This window comes from Cydia strobilella, chromosome 10 (assembly GCF_947568885.1).
Source record: "Cydia strobilella chromosome 10, ilCydStro3.1, whole genome shotgun sequence".
NCBI lineage: Eukaryota > Metazoa > Arthropoda > Insecta > Lepidoptera > Tortricidae > Cydia > Cydia strobilella.
This window is the reverse complement of record NC_086050.1, coordinates 1501355-1520925: the sequence shown is the minus strand read 5'-3', so window position 1 is coordinate 1520925 and position 19571 is coordinate 1501355. Positions and strand designations below refer to the sequence as shown.

The following is a 19571-nucleotide window of genomic DNA, read 5'->3' as shown; positions in this document are numbered from 1 at the left end:
TTTGTATGCCAGCACACTCGGCCCGATATTAGTCCTCGTTCATGGTTCTGGGGCTCAATAACGGATTACGTACGACACACGTACAGACTGTTTGTTATATATTAATAAATCTTGTGGCAGCTGAGGCGACAATTTACTTTTTAGTATTTGTTGTTATAGCGGCAACAGAAACACATCATCTGTGAAAATTTCAACTGTCTCGCTATCACGGTTCATGAGACAGACAGACAGACGAACAGACGAACAGTGGAGCCTCAGTAATAGGGTCCCGTTTTTACCCTTTGGGTACGGAACAATAAAAAATGACGAGGCCTGTTGGTGTTGCGGATATCATCATTGGTATTTTTGGGACGAAGCATGTTACTGATTTGCATTTGTAGCCACCAGACGAAGCCTGCGTTGCGGATTTCTTATTCTTTATTGTTTATGTAACTAGATTATTTTATTTTATTTTTTAAATTTTGCTCAATTTCTGTATATCTATTGTATTGTCTAAATAAATAAGTATTTTATACGGCCTGATTTTAATTCTAATAGAACGAGAACAGCCATGTAAAAAATTAGATCTCGATACGATAAGTATGGATCGGATATGTCAGTGTCAAAAGTGTTGTTTGAAGAAACGTCACGTTTGACACTGACAGATCCGAGCCATATCGTATAGAGATTAAATTTTTGACATTTTATAAAAATTAAAATCAGACCGATAGGTACATACAATATACATATAGTATATGTACCTAGAATCCGTGTAAGCTAGCTTTTCACCGCCTTGAACAGAACAAAGTGAGGGAGTCATTCTAACCGTCATTATTTCAGAGAAATTTGACATTTATGATGAATTTGCCACACTTTGTCATTTCAAATCCATACAGAGTTAGCTTGGTCCCACCCTACTTACATAATAATATCGTATTGACTAACGTACTGTTGTAAATACGTAAATTGTACGTAAATGTTGATGTTTGATGTACTTAAAGATAAAGACATAAGTAGATTTTTATGAATGGAAGTGGATTACGAAGACAAATTACTCTGCATGATAAAGTGGAACAAAATAATAAATATTTACATTAAAAGATAACGGCATTCTACATGGTTTATTTATTATGCATATATGCTTTAGCTTTTATAAGTATTATAATTTTCTTAATGGCACAACTGCGACGAAATGAAATGTATTTTTGTCAAAACCGTGGAGTCCGTGTAATTAATAATAATTTCAGGTTAAATAATAGTAAAAACAAATTTAATAAGTATTTTGACGGCATGTTTATAAACGTTATTTTATAAACCCATTCTGCGCCTGCATGCGACGACCATTAATTAAATTAGACTTTAATTCAAATGCAATCAGATCATCAGATAGCCAAATACGAAACAATACGATTAAAGATTGAATACTCTTAGCGCATCCGAGAGTAAAATGGCTGTAATAATATTTGGGAGTACGTACATTTCAAATTTTAGTCTGCATTTATTGAGGTGAGTGTTTTATAGGTCCGAATTGCAGGTGCAGTGAGCTCTAACGAACCAGTCTTTGTTCAGTCACCTTGGTCTAAACTAGTCAGGATAAGTGAATGATTACGGGAACGCCCTTTTAGGTATTAATTGAATTGAAGTATGATAAATCATGACATCATCAACGGGGCATTCTAACAATTTTGTCCACTGTTCAATGGTCATAATATCTTGGATAGCTTAGAATTGAAGTGTCTTGTGTAAGTACGAAATTGTGAATTATGTATCCCACTCATGGTGAATTTGAGACAAAAATTTCGCTATTATATTATACCTATACTACCTTCTAGCCTATATTTGCCAACTAGCCTAGCCAATCGTTAATTGTTCAATAACTACCAGATTATAAACGCTTTTTTCTGCAGATACATATCTTAGATTTCTATTAAACAGTTTATCCTGACACCACGAGATCCGTATGATCATATCATAATTTTTTTATTATAATTTCAGTCCTATTGTCTATGATATCAAACGGCATTCCCACGTGACTTCTCTTCCAATGTGCGTGGGCTTCCGGGCATCCCGTGCCTGCATTAGATAATACTAGGATAACATATGCATTTAGGTACAATTTATACCAGCTGTAAAGGATTCTGGACAAATGAGGTTGGACATTTCGTTACTTTACTTCTGACCCTTCGACGTATCTATTGGAATTGGAACTTGGATATTTTATCCCCGTCTTTAATAAACGACCCAAAAAACCGTGTTTGAATAAAATTAGATGGATGCTCAAAGATTTCAATAAGCTTCTTTTAAAAATATTTAAAAAAGGAAATAATTTTGAGATTGAATTAATTTCTTAATCCCTAATGTAAAAGCGTAAGCTTCGCTCGCGTTTTAGTAGGATTACCTGGATTACACGTTTTTTTATAGTAGTTAAATCTCCAAAACGTACGCTAGATAAAAATTACAATTCCACTACAAAATATCGCAACGAAAGTCATATTTACATACGGACCGCAAAAATATATTTACAATCCGATTTACGCACTCATTACTATTCCGAGCGTGTGCCGCAGATTATATTACGGCGAATCGGAACGCACCGAGCACGAAACGGCGCTGTCAAATGAGTCATTAATTTCATAGTCTGTGACCTGTGACGTCACGCGCACGCTAACGAGCAGGAGAATCAATTTGGACTTGTAAATCACTGTTTTTGAGGTTAGCGTGGTTTTTATAGAATTTGTGATTGAAAATTACAAGAGACGGATGAAAGTAAAGTTATAGCAGGTGGCATTTGAATAGAGCTGTCTGTATTCGAAGACATAAACGTATGGCTCCACCGTTTTGAAAAAAAATTAAAAACTGGAGCGACAAAAAGAAAACTTTCATCATCGAACCTGCTTGCAAAATTTCACGAAAATCCGTTAAGAATTGCGAATCCCAAACTCACAAGCAGTATTGAACCTTTAAGGAGAGACTTTGCCTCCTTGTGTGTGTTCTACCGCCTGTACAATGGGCTGTGCTCTGAAGAATTGTTTGACATGATGCCAACGGCCGCTTTCTATCACCGCACCGCTCGCCATCGGCAGGGCGTTCATCCTCACACCCTAGCACCTAAATGGTCGCGTACTGTGCGGTTTAAGAGGAATTTCCTCCCGCGTACGCTTCGGCTGTGGAATGAGCTCCCTGCCACACACACAGTACACACACACACACAGTACAGTAGTATACAGTATGGGGTTCTTCAAAAAAGGAGTGTACAAGTTTTTAAAGGGTCGGCAACGCGCATGTAATACCTCTGGTGTTGCAGGCGTCCATAGGCTACGGTGACTGCTTACTATCAGGCGGGCCGTATGCTTGTTTGCCACCGTCGTGGTATAAAAAAAATCTAATCTAAATATTATATTTATTATTTTCTGTTTCGGTACCTAAATAAGTTTCAACTACCTATTCGTTAAAAATGTTATAACTACATGCAAAACAAACTTGTTAGTTAAAATATTTCCCAATTTGTCACACCAACCGTTAATAAATAAGATAAGACCTAATTGGGCTACAGAGTTAATTAAATTCGCCACACTGTTTAAAATTTAGCAGGTCCACTAAACCCAGCCTTAGTGGCAACACTGGCCACCTGTCCAAATGCAATTTACAACCTGCCAGCTACGTTGTGACAGGCGTAATTCTATTTCTCCATGGTCTTAGGTCCAGAGACAACAGACCGCGGTTAGGGTTGTCACTTGTGATGTTTAATGATGTTCTTAAAAGGGACACGGTTTGATAACATAATAAATAATTCTTCATTGTAAATTAATGTAATTTGTACGGGTCTATCTGATACAATTCCTAACAATAATTATTACCTACTTGGATTGTAAATTTGTAAAGAAAGTATTTACGAAATTTCAAAGAAATCAATTAGTAGCATGTTCACGTTTACGCAATTTTTACCCTACGCTACGTAATACAATAATCCTTTTCCATCGTATTTTCTCGGAATCGTTCGTATTTGCCATGCTACTTCAGTCAACCTCAGCACTTATAGTACTGAGACTGACTGAAATTCTACTGCTTTTATTATACCAAAAGGGCTCTGCAAAATCAAATACTACTCTACATTCATATTATTATGATCGATATTCAAACGTACCTGTAAATCTATTTAGTATTATTTATTAGAGACGCTTTTTTCAATAGGTACCTACTCATGGATCAATTCTCTTGATCATTGATAACATACATGCAGGAATTGGGTATCATGTTTTACTAGACTAGACATTTTATAGTCCAATGGCAATCGACACCTTATTTTTATAGCAGCAGTGATTTTCCTCCAAAAATATTGTTATTTTATTATAATTCACACTCATCATTTATTATTCGCTTGCCCTTATTTTTATCCCATTCATTTAGGGTCGGCGCAGCATCATGTCTTTTTCTTCCATGCCTCTCTCTCGCCCGTCATCTCATCATTCACTAGCGTTCATTTCATATTATCTCTCACACAGTCCATCTACCTTTTCCTCGGTTTTCCTCTCCCGTTAATTCCCTCCACATTCATTCGTAATACCTTACTCGTCACATGACTTTCATCAGTTTTATCCTTCCGCATCAAATGCCCGTACCACGCTAGGCGATTCGCTCTTACTTTTTCTACTTTGGGTGCAAATTTCAGGCTTTATAATGCACACTACTAAAAATAAAAAAAACAGTACAAATTACCTTACAACACATAAATTCACATACAAACACAAAACTCACATAATTACCTACACTTAAACACACCTCGCCGGACCCGGACCCCTCGACACGCTTGGCAGCCCTCGCCGTGATTAATTCCGGTGTGCAACTGACCTAGTTGGCCACCATCTTTGTTTTCCGAGCCCGATTTCCGGTTGTCAAAAGTTAAGGGTTGTTTTGACAGGTGTCTATGGTGCCAATTTGATGTAAGTTTTGTGTACGAGGGAAAGTATTTACATCGAGTGGATTTCAGAGCAGTTACACGGAGGAAAGATTACAATGGAAGGACAAAATAGAGCTTTATATACTAGAGTTGGACCAAGCTAACTCTGCATAGCATTTGCAATGACAAAGTGTGGCCATGGTATCATTAATATCAAATTTCTATGAAAATATGACGGTAATAATGGCACTGCCTCACTTTGTTCCATTCAAGTCAGTGCAGTCAGCTAAGACAGACTGTAATCGTAAATAGAAAGGTTAGAAGATGCAATTGCTAAGTTAATGCTTGGTGAAATCTGGGGCTCCTGAACTTAAAATGTTTTAGCTACTTTCGAATAATTAACCTGTCGTATGTGGGTGGGTCAAAAAGTCGTGGGATCAAGCCTCGGTTGTGCCATAAAGAGCAAAAAATATCATTTTCGAAAAAAATCAAAAATATGAATTAAGAATCAAAATGTGATCAGGATCCTAACATCATCATCATCAGTATCAAAAATTATGCCACGCCGAGGTCACGCCGATCACGCCACCGCCGCCGGTCAAAAAATCATCGGACGCCGCCGCCGATGATTTTGCCATCGGCGCACATGTCTTGTTTACCCTAATATTGCGTTTATGTATATACAGTCGCCATCAGATATATCATTGAGCTTAATTAGCTTTATAATTAATTTTCCTTGAAGGGTTAAAGTGGATCTGCAGGCAAAAGATACTAAGCTAGAGAAATTACTAAAATATGAGTGCGACTCTTTATTACAAAAGCTTTGGGGCTAAGCCAACCAGATTAAAATAAATTAAGTAATTGTAGGTACTACGAAGCTGGTAAATATTTTATTATATTCAGAGAAAAGGCAATTTTCAAATCAAATTTATAAATCTAAGTTATCATAAGTTTTGCAAGAGAACTCTACCAGTGTAGTGTCTTTCGTTTTTTCAGAAATGTTAGAAGGTTTGATATTGTATATTTTTAAGTTATTGCTGGCCGAGCCGCTCGCTCGAACGCAACTCCTTCGCCAGGCCCCCTTTACGCGCGCAATTCGGACCCTTAATAGAGTAGCGATCGAGTTAGATTTGTTCTCTTGTTCTCTGAACGAATTCACAAGGGCTATGCTTAACGTATTGTGCTACTGTAATCTGTAAGCTAATGTATTGTACCTATTTTTTGTGTCAATTTCCATACTGTCGAATTAGGATTTCCTGTAATTGATGGTTGTGTGTATGTAAATTAAAAAAAAAAAAGTCAAGCCATGGGATATCAACAGATCAAAAACAGTTTGATAAAATAGTATTGTTATTTTCTTTAGTTCTTTTGACATAAGGGTATTTTCTGTTACCCAATCAAGCTATGCTAGACTGTTCCGTTAGTTTAACCTTGCTTTAAAAACTAGGCTATCCTCAGATCCTATAGTAAAAATATAAATACAAAAAATAACGAAATATCAAGGGATTCTTACATAATCCACATTTATTCCTCTAATTTCCTCCAATATTGCCTAACGAGCCACATAATCGTTCGCCCGTTATTTTTATCCCTAGACATTAACTTTCATAGCAATATTAGCCTTTATTTAACGCATTTACTTATATTATTCAGACCCTTTCTTATTGTACTAACGAAATTACCTACACTCGGCGATCCTCTTCATTATCTCGTATACCGCTTCACTGTTATCTTCAACTATAAACCCTAATTAAAACAATATAAGGCCTTTTATACACCGGATTAAGAGGCCGGTGTCGATTTTAGTCGCAAAAATGTAAAATTGATAGATTTAGTCCGTGAAATTTTACACCTTTTGTTACCTAATTGAAAAAACAAGTACTGGTTTCTATTAGCACGTCTTCTTATCTTACCTTTTATCAGATCAATTTTTTCAAAACAGACTCACAAAATTAGTAATGTTTGCTTTTCTGATGGACGTTTAGGTAAATGCGCGTAAAGCACTGATTTTGTCGCTCTTATTTGTAAATTTCGTAAAGTTTGGACTGCTAAACATGGTAATTTTGTATTACACATATTCTGTACTTGACGTTTATCAGACTACATTTTTATTATTATGACTTTGAAGTAGTGTAAATGAAAGCTAGACGAAATCAATTTTCTCCAGAAATTACTTCAAAACAAGTGACAATTTCTCTGAAAATCGACTTAATTTCAACGTAATTTTGATACTTAAACAATCTACAGCATTTGCTGAAACTATTCTTATACATCAATTTGTATAATTTACCACCATGATTTTTTTAAGAATTTTTAAAAACTGCCCCTTCTCTTCATGCATTACCGGTGACGCACGCTCGCGACCTCATTATTAAAAGGCAAGATGAGAAGACGTGCTAATAGAAATCAATACTTGTTATTTAGATATTACGTAACAAAAAGGTGTATAATTTCAACGACTAAATCTATCAATTTTAAATTTTTGCTCCAAAATCGACTACGGCCTCTTAACTGCCGGGATACGAGATTGCGAAATTAGAATGTGTACTTATAAAACGACTCGACGCTTGTCAAGTGACAAAGACAAGTGAAGACTGCAGTACGTTGACTGACGAACTCTTGAAAAGGCGCATTTCGGAGTCAACGCTTCTTCTAAAATAGACTTTATTAACCAACGATAAAGTCGAAATTAGAAAGGGTTGTGGTGGAAATAAGCCACCGTCAGGTGTTTCAGCTTGTAAGATAAGGGTAATTTGGTGCAATGGAATCCCTTTTCGGCATCTGTAGAGGTGGAATAGGCTGAATAGTTGCTTATGTACTTTCGTCACACTTATTTGAACTAATAAAATTAATAAAATTTCAAAACATGGGTCAAACGGGGTGTTTTTTCTCAGCTTCAGACAGCAATTTTCATTATGGAACCCAACCCTAACTCGCGAAAAAAAATTAGACTCTTCCATACAAAACATCGGCCAAAATGAATATAATAATATGGTACAGCGTAGGTACAGTCAATTTTTATTTCACGATTACGGGGTTAGTTAGTCCCATGGTAAAAGTTGCTCAGTATAATCAATATAGGTATTGTCAGATGACAACCAAAATTCACTAATTACTACAACAAGTTCAGCCCCAATTCAGTCCCAATTCAGTTCAGTTATCAAGACCTACGTCTGGAGTATAGCGTTATATGGTAGCGAGACGTGGACATTAACCCAGCGTGATAGAGACAGACTAAGCGCTTTTGAAATGTGGACATGGAGAAGAATGGAAGGTATAAGCTGGAAAGAGAGGAAAACGAATGCAGAAGTATTGGATTTGGTAGGTGAAAAGCGATCTTTGCTGAGAATGATTGAAAACAGAAGGGGAAACATGCTGGGGCACCTGATACGGCACGATACTTACATAAAGTCTATAATAGAAGGAAGAATAGAAAAAAGGAGAGGCAGAGGAAGACCGAGACGTGCGTTTTTGAACCAAGCCAAAGAGAAGATCAACGTAATGACGTATCAGGAGCTCAAAACAGCGGCGGAAAGAAGAACGGAGTGGCAGTTACTCCACCGACAAGAGCCAGGCTCTTAAGAGTTATGATGATGATGATGACCCATAGGGTAAAAACGGGACTCTATTACTAAGACTCCGCTGTCCGTCTGTTTGTCTGTCTGGCCAGAGTTGATCATCGTTGTTTTTTTCATTGTGATTGACATCAGTATATACAATTTAAATATTGTAATAATGTGGTACGTTCCATAATTAAAAAGGAAAAAATTATATTAACATTTAATTACTAATTTTGAAATAACTAGGTGCTGTAATCCAGTAATTAAACCTCTTTTTTGCGTTCCTCAAAATTTGTCCATGAGTACCTACTATGCATGTGAGTTCCACATACACATTCGGCTTCGAATATGTCACTATCCACTATCCCTATATGAACATATAGTGTACACACGGGTTTACCCGCTTTCACGGCTGGCCAAGCTAGCCAGTCTCTGTGAAATTGCACGCAACACGTGAACATTGGACACTTTTTATTTTATAATAAGTTTTCTAGAAATAAAATCGACAGATGCCGGAGGCAATTGTTTTTCCAATTACGTAATCTTTGTAGATCTGCTGAAGGCTTAACGTGAAAATCAAAATCTCGTTATCTGGCTCTCTATCACGCTTGCTTGTTCGAGTGACAAAGGCAGAGAACGAATTTCTATTTTCGCGGAAGGCTTTTAGAACCCGATGGCCGATAGTATAGTCAACATTAATTGTAGCTCAGCAACAAAAATAGTAGATAAGATAAGACAAGATAAGATAATATAAGATAAGATAAGATAAGATACATTTATTGATAAAATTGTACAAATTTTACACGTCAATTCAGCCATACTATAATATACAATGTCAACCATATAATTATAATAAATTTATACTACGTTACAATATACAATTTGTGTTCGTAGTTCTATTGATAAAGTTCATTATTACAATTATTATATTTAGTTTCTAATCATTATTACGATTATTATATCTATATCTCAGTTTTTTATCTAATGTCAGGGCTTATTACACTTCCTTAAAATAAATTCATTCACACTGTAGCAACACAGGTCAACCAACATTTTTTTTATTTTATTGTAAAATATTTTATCGCTCGCCGAGGTAATTATGTCACTAGGTAGGGTATTATAGATCTTGACACCTAGGACAGCGAGTGACTTTCGAGCTTTAGCGAGTCTGCGGTGCAGTAGAGGTATATCTCTACAATTCCCGTTCAAAAGTATCTGCCCCATTTTAATTGTTTCAATATATAGACATATCTCAATTTGTAAAGCTATAATGGTATATAATATATAGTTTGTCAAAGTTCTGTCTTATTTCAAACATAGACAGAGATAATCATATTATATTTGTCTTACATTAGTACTAGCACCGAAAAGAATAGGATGAGTATAGTTTTTTTTTCTTATTTACTGACAATTTGGTTTGACTAACTATACTTTTGACGCGTAGTCTCATCCGTTCCTACTAATGCTAATTGTACCCACTCCTGCCAAGTCCAATGGGCACTAGAAAAAAAACCAGCCAAGTGCGAGTCGGACTCGCGCACGAAGGGTTCCGTACCATTACGGAAAAAAACAGCAAAAAAATCACGTTTGTTGTATGGGAGCCCCATTTAAATATTTATATTATTCTGTTTTTAGTATTTGTTGTTATAGCGGCAACAGAAATACATCATCTGTGAAAATTTCAACTGTCTAGCTATCACGGTTCATAAGATACAGCCTGGTGACAGACAGACAGACGGACAGCGGAGTCTTAATAGTAATAGGGTCCCGTTTTTACCCTTTGGGTACGGAAACCTAAAAAGTACGCACCCTTCTCCAAGGCACTACGTCTATCTGCCTGCTTATTTCTCGTAATGTAAAAGACACCACGCACACAAATACAGCAAAAGTGCCGACTTTTACCAAGTTTGCGTTGTGTCATATCTCATAAGATTAGGTGTGAGCGTAGGCGTCGGCCGGGGCCCGCATTTTAAATCGTATCTCTACATACGTTGGATTCAAATCATACACGGAAAAAAATATTTTTTACAATACTACCAGAATGTATAGTAAATGGGAATTTGTTCTTGTGACAAATTTTGCGTTCTACTAACATTTTTTTTCTGTTTAGCCAACCATTTGATTTGAAGCGATTACAGTCGCCATCATATATATCGGAGCAGCCAAGGTGCTCACAAATATCTGAACACGCCTCTATTGTCAAGGCGTTAAGTACGTGTTCAGATATTTTTGAGCACCTCGACCGCTCCGATATATCTGATGGCGACTGTACAATTCAATTCAATTCAATATATTCTTTATTCAAATAGGGCTAGCAACAAGCACTTTTAAATTGTCAAGTTTTCTAGACTAGTATTTTTTATACAATTTTGGTGTCTGACGATCCTTTTGTGAATTCTTATTATTAAGTTTGACATATCTATAATAATTCAATGTTTTTAAGAATAATAATAACTGCATCAATAAATTGCTCTGATATTTAGATTAAGGTAATATTTGTAAAACTTGACAATTTAAAAGTACTTGTTGCTAGGCCTAATTGAATAAAGAATATATTTTTACTCACATTTAATTATTACTCAGATTATTATTTTTATTCCATTTATTTTTTATCAATTCTTATTAAACATTGCGTGACATACAAATTCTTAATCTTGACATTCATGACATACCTATTAAATAAACTAATATTATATATAAACTGAAATAAATGTCATATACGAAGGAAAAAATGACCAAAGCCTCCAGTGTCCAGAGCTGGAATCGAACCAGCGTACCCCGTTTACCGGACAGGTGCCTGAACCGCTCGGCTATCCAGCCACGGTGGCATGGGTCTACTTGGAAAACCACAAATTAAAATATTTTCATAGAAAATAATTTAATTTGTTCTTAGAGTAATATTATATACTCTAGATTTTCAATGTTAAATTTAATTGTTAATAATATCTCCAAGACATTAATAAATTTGTTGCAATATAATTTTAAATTACAATCTCTTAACCATTGTCATAAGACCTAGTCTATATAATGATTACATTAATACTAATACCTAGCATACTTTAGATTTAAGACTATTGCTGTGCCCTACCAGGTTCCATGTGAAACCCACTATGTATGTACCACCAAATGTAAACCATGGATGCAATAAATAAATTATGAATTATGACTTTGACATTTGGGCAGTATAAAACTGAAATAATATTAATCCAGGAGATTCCTATAACGTTATTCATAAACGTATGTGCTTTAACCTCGTAAGGCCCAATGTGCATTACATCGTACACTCAGTTTCAATCTTACACTAGCTGAATTAAGTAGCATTTCTTTTGTTTCATTGTTTTCTAAAACAAACGAAATTCACCCTAATCTTCTATACAAAAAGGTTCAAATTAAAAATGGGGAAACTTTGTATGGTGGGCCTTACGAGGTTAAAACAAGCCGTTGATAATCTTCTCAGATTTAAGAATGACGCTTTCGCTAGACGACGCTACGCGTACATTCAAGTTCCGTGATGATATTTTGTCCCTATCTGTCATTTTGGCATTTGCGTTTATTACAAACAGTCAAAAATTACCACAGGTCAACTAATGCAAGTTTTATGAATAAAGGTGCATAATTGTGGTATTTTCTATAAAAAGGGACCTTATTGTCGATGGCGCTTACGCCATTATAAACGATGCTCCGATATAAATACAATGCCGCGCGACGCTGTGCGGCGTAAGCGCCATCGACAATAAGGTCTCTTTTCATAGAAAATGCCCCAATTTATCTCGGCATTTATGCGTAATGAAATACAGAAATACAAGCTATAAATACAAGTTACGACGTAATCCAACATCCCACCTCATCCCTTCATCTCCCTAGCTAGGGCATTCAAGTATCAAATTATAATACAAGGGTGGGCGAATTATAAATACCTTGACCTTTCTTAACGGAACGTTACTGTATTTGCATATAAACAATTTTAGCGTCGAGCTCGTATTCCTTTTCCTCCATTTAATTTAAGGTAGGCAAGGGTCTTTAACATGCCATATTGAATCAATACTATCCTTTGACTTCTATAGTTACATCAAAGGTGTACATAATGTATTTAAAAAAAACCGGCCAAGTGCGAGTCGGACTCGCGTTCCAAGGGTTTCGTACATTACACAATTTAAACAATGTATTTTTCCCCTCACTAGCTCGGAAAGTTGTCGTTTATCCTTCAATACAAGCGGGGAAAAACGCGTTTTATCCACTAGTGGGGAAAGTAATTTGACCTTGGATGGAGCGTGTTTAAGTAGCTTGACAGATAACAAAACGTAAAACGCTCATGATAATGGTTCGTTCGATATTAATTATCATTAAATAAATGGTTTGAGAATATAATAAAAAATACCAAATTTAGCTTTATTTCATGATTTTAAGTCATAAACGTTAAAATTCCATAAGAAACGTTTTTTTTTATAATGATGTTAAATATAATTCTGAACGCACAAGTTGAGTCGATGCATTTTCAAAACGCATCGTGGACATTTCATACATCAGAAATGTCAACATTGTCAACAAATTTTTTACTTAAAACCTTTTCTCACCGACTCGCGTAAAAATACACAACTTCCAGAGTTTTCTGTTATAATAACGTAAAGAAATGAGTGATTCCAGTGATGAAGATGATCTAACGCCTGTGGATGTTGCACTTTCCTCGCTATAGTGAGGTGAAAAGTTTTGTGTTACACACGGGCGCAAATGTATTTTACTTCTCGTGTGTTGAAACACTCGCTACGCTCAGGATTCTATTTTAGAACCACTCGCTTCGCTCGTGGTTCACCTATAGAATCCTTTCGCTTGCTCGTGTTTCAATTCTACACTCGCGGGTAAAATACAACTTTGCACCCTTGTATAACAAATAACTATTTTATGTAAGTCTTTATAAAACCCGTAGGGGTCGGATCAAAAACTAAATAATTAAGTCCGACTCACGCTTGACTTCACATTTCCAATAGGTTTTCCGGTGATAGGTAAAGATCTATTTTGTGTATTTTATTTTTTATTTTTGACCCAGTAGTTTCGGAGATAAAGGGGGGAATGGTAATTTTTTCCTATTTTCTTGAATAACTTCTAAACTATTTATCTTGAAATTATAAAAAAGTATATATTTGAGATTCTTACAATGAGCTCTTTCATTTGATATGTAACACGATTTAGTTTGACAAACTTTATTTTTTAATTTTCTCATTTACCCCCCAAAAGTGGCCCCGTGTTTAAAATTAACTTTTTTACGTTACATGTCCATCTTTGGGTCACAAACTTACATATGTGTACCAAATTTCAACTTAATTGGTCCAGTAGTTTCGGAGAAAATAGGCTGTGACAGACGGACAGACAGACGCACGAGTGATCCTATAAGGGTTCCGTTTTTTCCTTTTGAGGTACGGAACCCTAAAAATGTCAAAAGGCATTATTCATAAAATTTTAAGGGCCTGATTTAGTTAAATTATGTATTATCACTTTCTTACAAATACACAAGTCTATAAATAGTTCCGCTCTTAATTCATATTTTATAAAACTTATACGTAAGGCATTCATCATATCACAGAAGTAATACATAAATAAAAGCGATTTCTCGATGCGGTGAGTCGATTTCCCAATTGGTTGAACCCTACTGAACTCTTGACATTCTGCCCCTTAGATTGAGCTGTGGTCTCATGTAATATGTAGGCGTTACTACTAGCTGTGGAACTAAAGTCTTCATTAGGTACAGTTCTCTGATTCTATTTAATACTAAAAACACATGCACCTGTATTTACCCAAATATTCGTGATGCATCACTTAAGTCTACGCATTAAAACGTACATATAGCTACGAAGGGAAGCAAAGAAAATATAATAATGAATATTCGTTGTATTATATTTTATTTGAGAACGTTTTAAACAACGAAAACAATAATTGCGATGACCATGACACATAAAACGAAGGAAATTGTATCAATCTAGTAATTACGACATTTAAGTCACTGATTTCGTGTAATTAAAGCATATCGATAGTATCAAACATAACTATGACATACTATGACACTTTCAGGCCAATTCGAACAATATCATGTCAGGCCAATTCGAACAATAAAATAAGTCATTTACTATTTTCTAGAAACGATAAAAACGAAACGATTTATTTTTGTCTGTTACCTTCCGTGATTGTCACTTGATGGTCTCATCGGAAGATCAGCGCTGGAAGTCGCCAGCACCATGCTGAGATGGGGCCATTTCGTGACACTTTATTTTCGCTATGTTCTTTTAATGTATGTCTATTGTCTGTGTGTTTACGAATAAAAACTATTCTATTCTATATGGATTAGATATGTCACTGTCAAAAATGAAGTTGTTTGAAAAAGAAACGTCATTTTTGACACTGACAGATCTAATCCATATCGTTTGTAGAACTAGTAGAATAGAATAGAAATAATTTATTCGTTAGCACACACAAATAGAAAGTTATACAGAACAGAGAAACATAAATAAAAGAAAAAGTGCCACGAAATGGTCTCACCTCAGCATGTTGCTGGCGACTTCCAGCGCTGATCTTCCGGTGAGACCATCCGGTGAAACAATCACGACAGGTAACAAGAAAAACAACAAAATTAATATATAATATAACATACAAAAGTATAACATACATAACATACATAAGTAAATGACGTATGTCTGTTCGTTCGTTCGTTCGTCTATCACTCTTACATATTTCGAGCGGTTATTAGACAGGCAAGTATAGGTAGAAGGAATTTTCGATTCTCGATGTTCGCGGTTCGTAGGTGTATTGGCACGTTTATTATCGACCCTACTATCGTCAACGTTAACTATTCCTAAACCTTACAGCAAAGACATAAGGTCCACCGATGGTGATATTACTAGCTACTGGTTACGAAGGTTATGAAACTTATCAACCATGAGTAGGCGAAAGGTCAATCAAAAAAACGAAATATTCACAACGAACAAACGCTGTTAAATAGAAACGTATAACTTAGGCCAGGATTACACACGTAAGTTTTACTTACGTAAGTAGGGACACAGCTATACTACAGAATGAGATATGAATATCGTTATCTCATTCTAGCAAATAGCTTTTACTTACGTAAGTAGGGACAAACTTACGAGTGTAATCCTGGCCTTAGGCCATGTTGTTCTAAAAGTGCGTCCAGGCCCCTATTTCACCACAGTGACAGGCGCGACAATTGTCGACATCACTGTTGCTGACGTCACAGGCCTCCATGGGCTACAGATACCGCTTACCATCGGGCGGGCCGTATTCCTGTTTGCCACCATCATTGTACTATTTAAAAAAACTTTATTATATCGGCAAAAAACAGGTGTTTATCACGATGATGATGACAATTGTCACAAGATTTAAAAGAATTTTCGGTAATTCTTGACAATGACTTCTGTGTCGGAATTTCGTGACAATTGTCGTGTTTCTTGTGACAATTGTGACCTGTCACCACCAGGTCTAGCGTTTCATGTTTGCTGTATATTACGCACTTAATGCGAGCCTGGCACAAGTGGCACTAATTAGGCTGGCTCTCCACTGAGGTGAAGCGGAGCGGAGATGTGGAGAATCAACACATAGCCATAGATTGTGATCCAGCGGAGCGGTCAGGCAGCCTCACGCAAAGAAAAACTTGCTTGCACAGTTGCACACTCCCAGGGCATTCGCTAGATCTGGAACACGCCTTACTCGTAATTTTAACATATATTATGACGCAACGATCGGTCGCGTCGTTTAGGGTGCTCGCGGTTAGAGCAAGGATCGATTGCGACTTCGCTTGTGTATTGCCTAAATTGAAATCAGTATTAGTATTTGACTTTATGTAAAAAATAAAACAATTAGTGCCAGTTGCACCATCCGCACTTGACAGACTGATCAACGCCACCCGGCGCGCCGCGGCGGTTTACTATGAAACTTTCCATACAATACAATTTAGTGAACTTTTTAACGATGAGAAACAGTCGGTGCAACCGACCCTTAGACGATAGCAATAAACGATAAGATTTCACACCACTTTTTCTACAAACGGAACGCAAGGTCATTCAACACCCTTCATATAACACACGAATAAAGATTTGCATGAAACGGAACGTGTTTTATTAAATTCCATTCTTATCAAGCGTTGAGCGCTGCGCCGTTCCCGACACTCACCACTCACCAAGCAAATTTCAAATTTCGAACCAGATAATCGGAATCTCTGATAACGCATAGGGTATTACATACACCTATTTTACATATCCTTTTTAGGACGCTCTCTCCTGAGAAGAATAAAGGAACGTATATGTTGTTTCCCTTTTCTTCTTAGGCAAGATAACAGAAAGTGCCCGGCGCGCGGAGGAAGGATAGTAAGGATACATAAGACCCTAATACCCTATAGGTAGATCCTTTACATGTCACAGAAAAAGTAATAGTATATATTTCATACAGATTTAACACGCCCCAAATAAAATTACCTCAACCGACCGATTGCATTGCGATTAATAACGCGATGACAGAAAATTCAAAATGACAATGTGCATATAGAGCAATGTACGAGTGATTGTCATTTTTAGTGCCTAATATATTTTTAACTTACTGCCCTAAGAAAGTTACACACATTGATTGATGCGTATACAGACATGTCTTGCGCGCATAGACGCTAAAACGATTTCCATACAATGGCTAATCCGTTCTGTGGCACAAATCTGTAGTGTCGACGTAATAATGGGCGAAAGGACAGATATAATAACGCCTATGGTCATTACAGGTCAAAATTCAAAAGACGTATACTGGTCTGCTCTAGACGATTGGTCGACACATGACGATAATAAAATACCTGTTTTGCTATGGCGTAGCGAAATCAATACGGCGGCGCCATTGTACACAATGTTAATTAACTTTTCGTATGCCTTATTGCAAGGGATTAAGGTTCACCGATGACCAGTTAATGTTGGAAATGTGTTCGCGATTCAACGATTTTACTACAATAATGAAACATCGATAAATGGGTACGGACAATCAGTCGCAAGCATTGAATCCGTTTTGTATGTTCAAAAACCGGAGGCATAGACGGAGGGATAGAACCGGTTATACGGAATAGCAAGTAAAAAGTTTAAAACTTTAACTGGGTTAAACCGTCCAGTACTGCAACTATCGTCCACAAGTTCAACACGTAATGAAATAGTGTAATTAATGTTTCATATTTAATAGTTATTTACGATACAAGTGCGGAAAAGAGGAAATTCGAAACGAGAAGAAACGAAATAAATTAAAACACGACCGCAGGGAGTGTTTTAAATCGACGTGAGTTGCGAATTACCTTTTCGCACGTGTATCGTACAACGTTTTACAGTACATATGGCCCTTTAAACTTTCGACATATGCACGAAAAGTGCTCTTTACGCACTAGTGCGAGAAAGTATATGTACTGTAAAGTTCTTTTTCCCCTCACTAGCTCGGAAAGTTGTATTTTATCCTTTAAAACAAGCGGGGAAAAACGCATTTTATCCACTAGTGGGGAAAGTAATTTGACCTTGGATGGAGCGTGTTTAAGTAGCTTGACAGATAACAAAACGTAAAACGCTCATAATAATGATTCGTTTGATATTAATTATCATTAAACAAATGGTTTGAGAATCTAATAAAAAATACCAAATTTTGCTTTATTTAATGATTTTATGTCATAAACCTTAAAGTTCCATAAGAAACGTTTCTTTTATAATAATGATGTTAAATATAAGTTGAGTCGATGCAATTTCAAAACGCATCATTGACATTTCATACGTCAGAAATGTCAACATTGTCGACAAAATTTTTACTTAAAAACTTCTCACGTAAAAATACAGAATTTCCAGAGTTTTTTGTTATAATATCGTAAAAAATTAGTGATTTCATTGATGAAGATGATCTAACGCCTGTGGATGTTGCACTTTCCTCGCTATAGTGAGGTGAAAAGTTTTGTGTTACACACGGGTGCAAATGTATTTTACTTCTCGTGTGTTGAAACACTTGCTACGCTCAGGATTCTATTTTAGAACCACTCGCTTCGCTCGTGGTTCAACTATAGAATCCTTTCGCTTCAATTCCACACTCGCGGGTAAAATACAACTTTGCACCCTTGTATAACAAATAACTATTTCATTTTGTCTAAGTTTTTTCTTCCATTTAAAAAAATGTCTTGCCCTAAAATTACAACATTCAAATAAAAGTCACACCTGAACGAAAAAAAAATTAGTTCATTTTGGACCACAATTGGGAGTCTTTGGACTATAGTTGGGTTTTACGGTACAGATTTTCTTTTCCTTTTTGGAAGTCAGCAAATAATTAACCCCAGATAAAACAACAAATCGACTGACTTATCATTCATACAATCGATTTAGTCTTTTTCATTTCTCATGCTCTGAAAGTGGGTCGTTGTTGTTCTACAAAGTGTGCAGAAAGGGATACGTTTCTGCACTAGAGCATTTTACATTCCAAGTACGTTTTTAATTTTTTAGTTTATGATTTGTGATAAACAATTAAAAATTTGGTTTTAAATGGTTTGTTGGACACGTTTCATTCTGATATTTAACTCCCCATTCAACAAATAACGATACTTCTCTATCTAAATTGTTAATCTTATTCATGTTTTTTAAAATTCATATGTATTTTACTTTCCTCGTATTCGAAATGAGAAGTAGTGTTTAACTCGGGTGAAAGGCACCATTTCATCCCTTGGTTAACAATCTACTATTCCTTGTATTCGAAATGAAAAGTAGAGTGTTTAACTCGGGCGAAAGGCACCATTTCAGTCTCGGACTATTGGCGCTCGAACGCAGAGAGAAACTACTTCGACAGAAATGAGTGCCTTTCATCCCTTGGTTAGCAATCTACTATTCACCTAATATCTACTCAATTCCTAACAAGTATGTGGTGCAAGAAAGCATTTTTATAATTTACATTCAAATATTTTCGATTCAATCCACATATCAACAAAAACTCCTTTCTCTTGAAATTTTATTCAAGAATCGTCGGTAAATACCGCTAGAATTGTAAGAACATTTCACCGATACTTCAGCTCCGTAATAAGACATCTGAAAAGCATTGAAAGACTTTGAAAGAATCAATAATGTTCAGTTAACATAAAACATTTTCTA

The 19571-nt window shown here is 36.0% G+C and overlaps 2 protein-coding genes across 2 annotated transcripts in view; both read right to left on the bottom strand.

Moving 5' to 3' along the window:
- Window positions 1–10727, bottom strand: part of LOC134744846 (cathepsin L-like) — a 480196-nt gene extending 469469 nt beyond the window's left edge. Inside the window, exon 1 of the mRNA XM_063678773.1 lies at window positions 10721–10727. The gene's annotated coding sequence lies outside the window, so the exon portion shown is untranslated. The remainder of the gene's footprint in view (window positions 1–10720) is intronic.
- LOC134744903 (syntaxin-binding protein 5) overlaps window positions 1–19571 on the bottom strand; it is a 431872-nt gene that overhangs the window by 406771 nt on the left and 5530 nt on the right. The gene's annotated exons all lie outside the window — the stretch shown is intronic.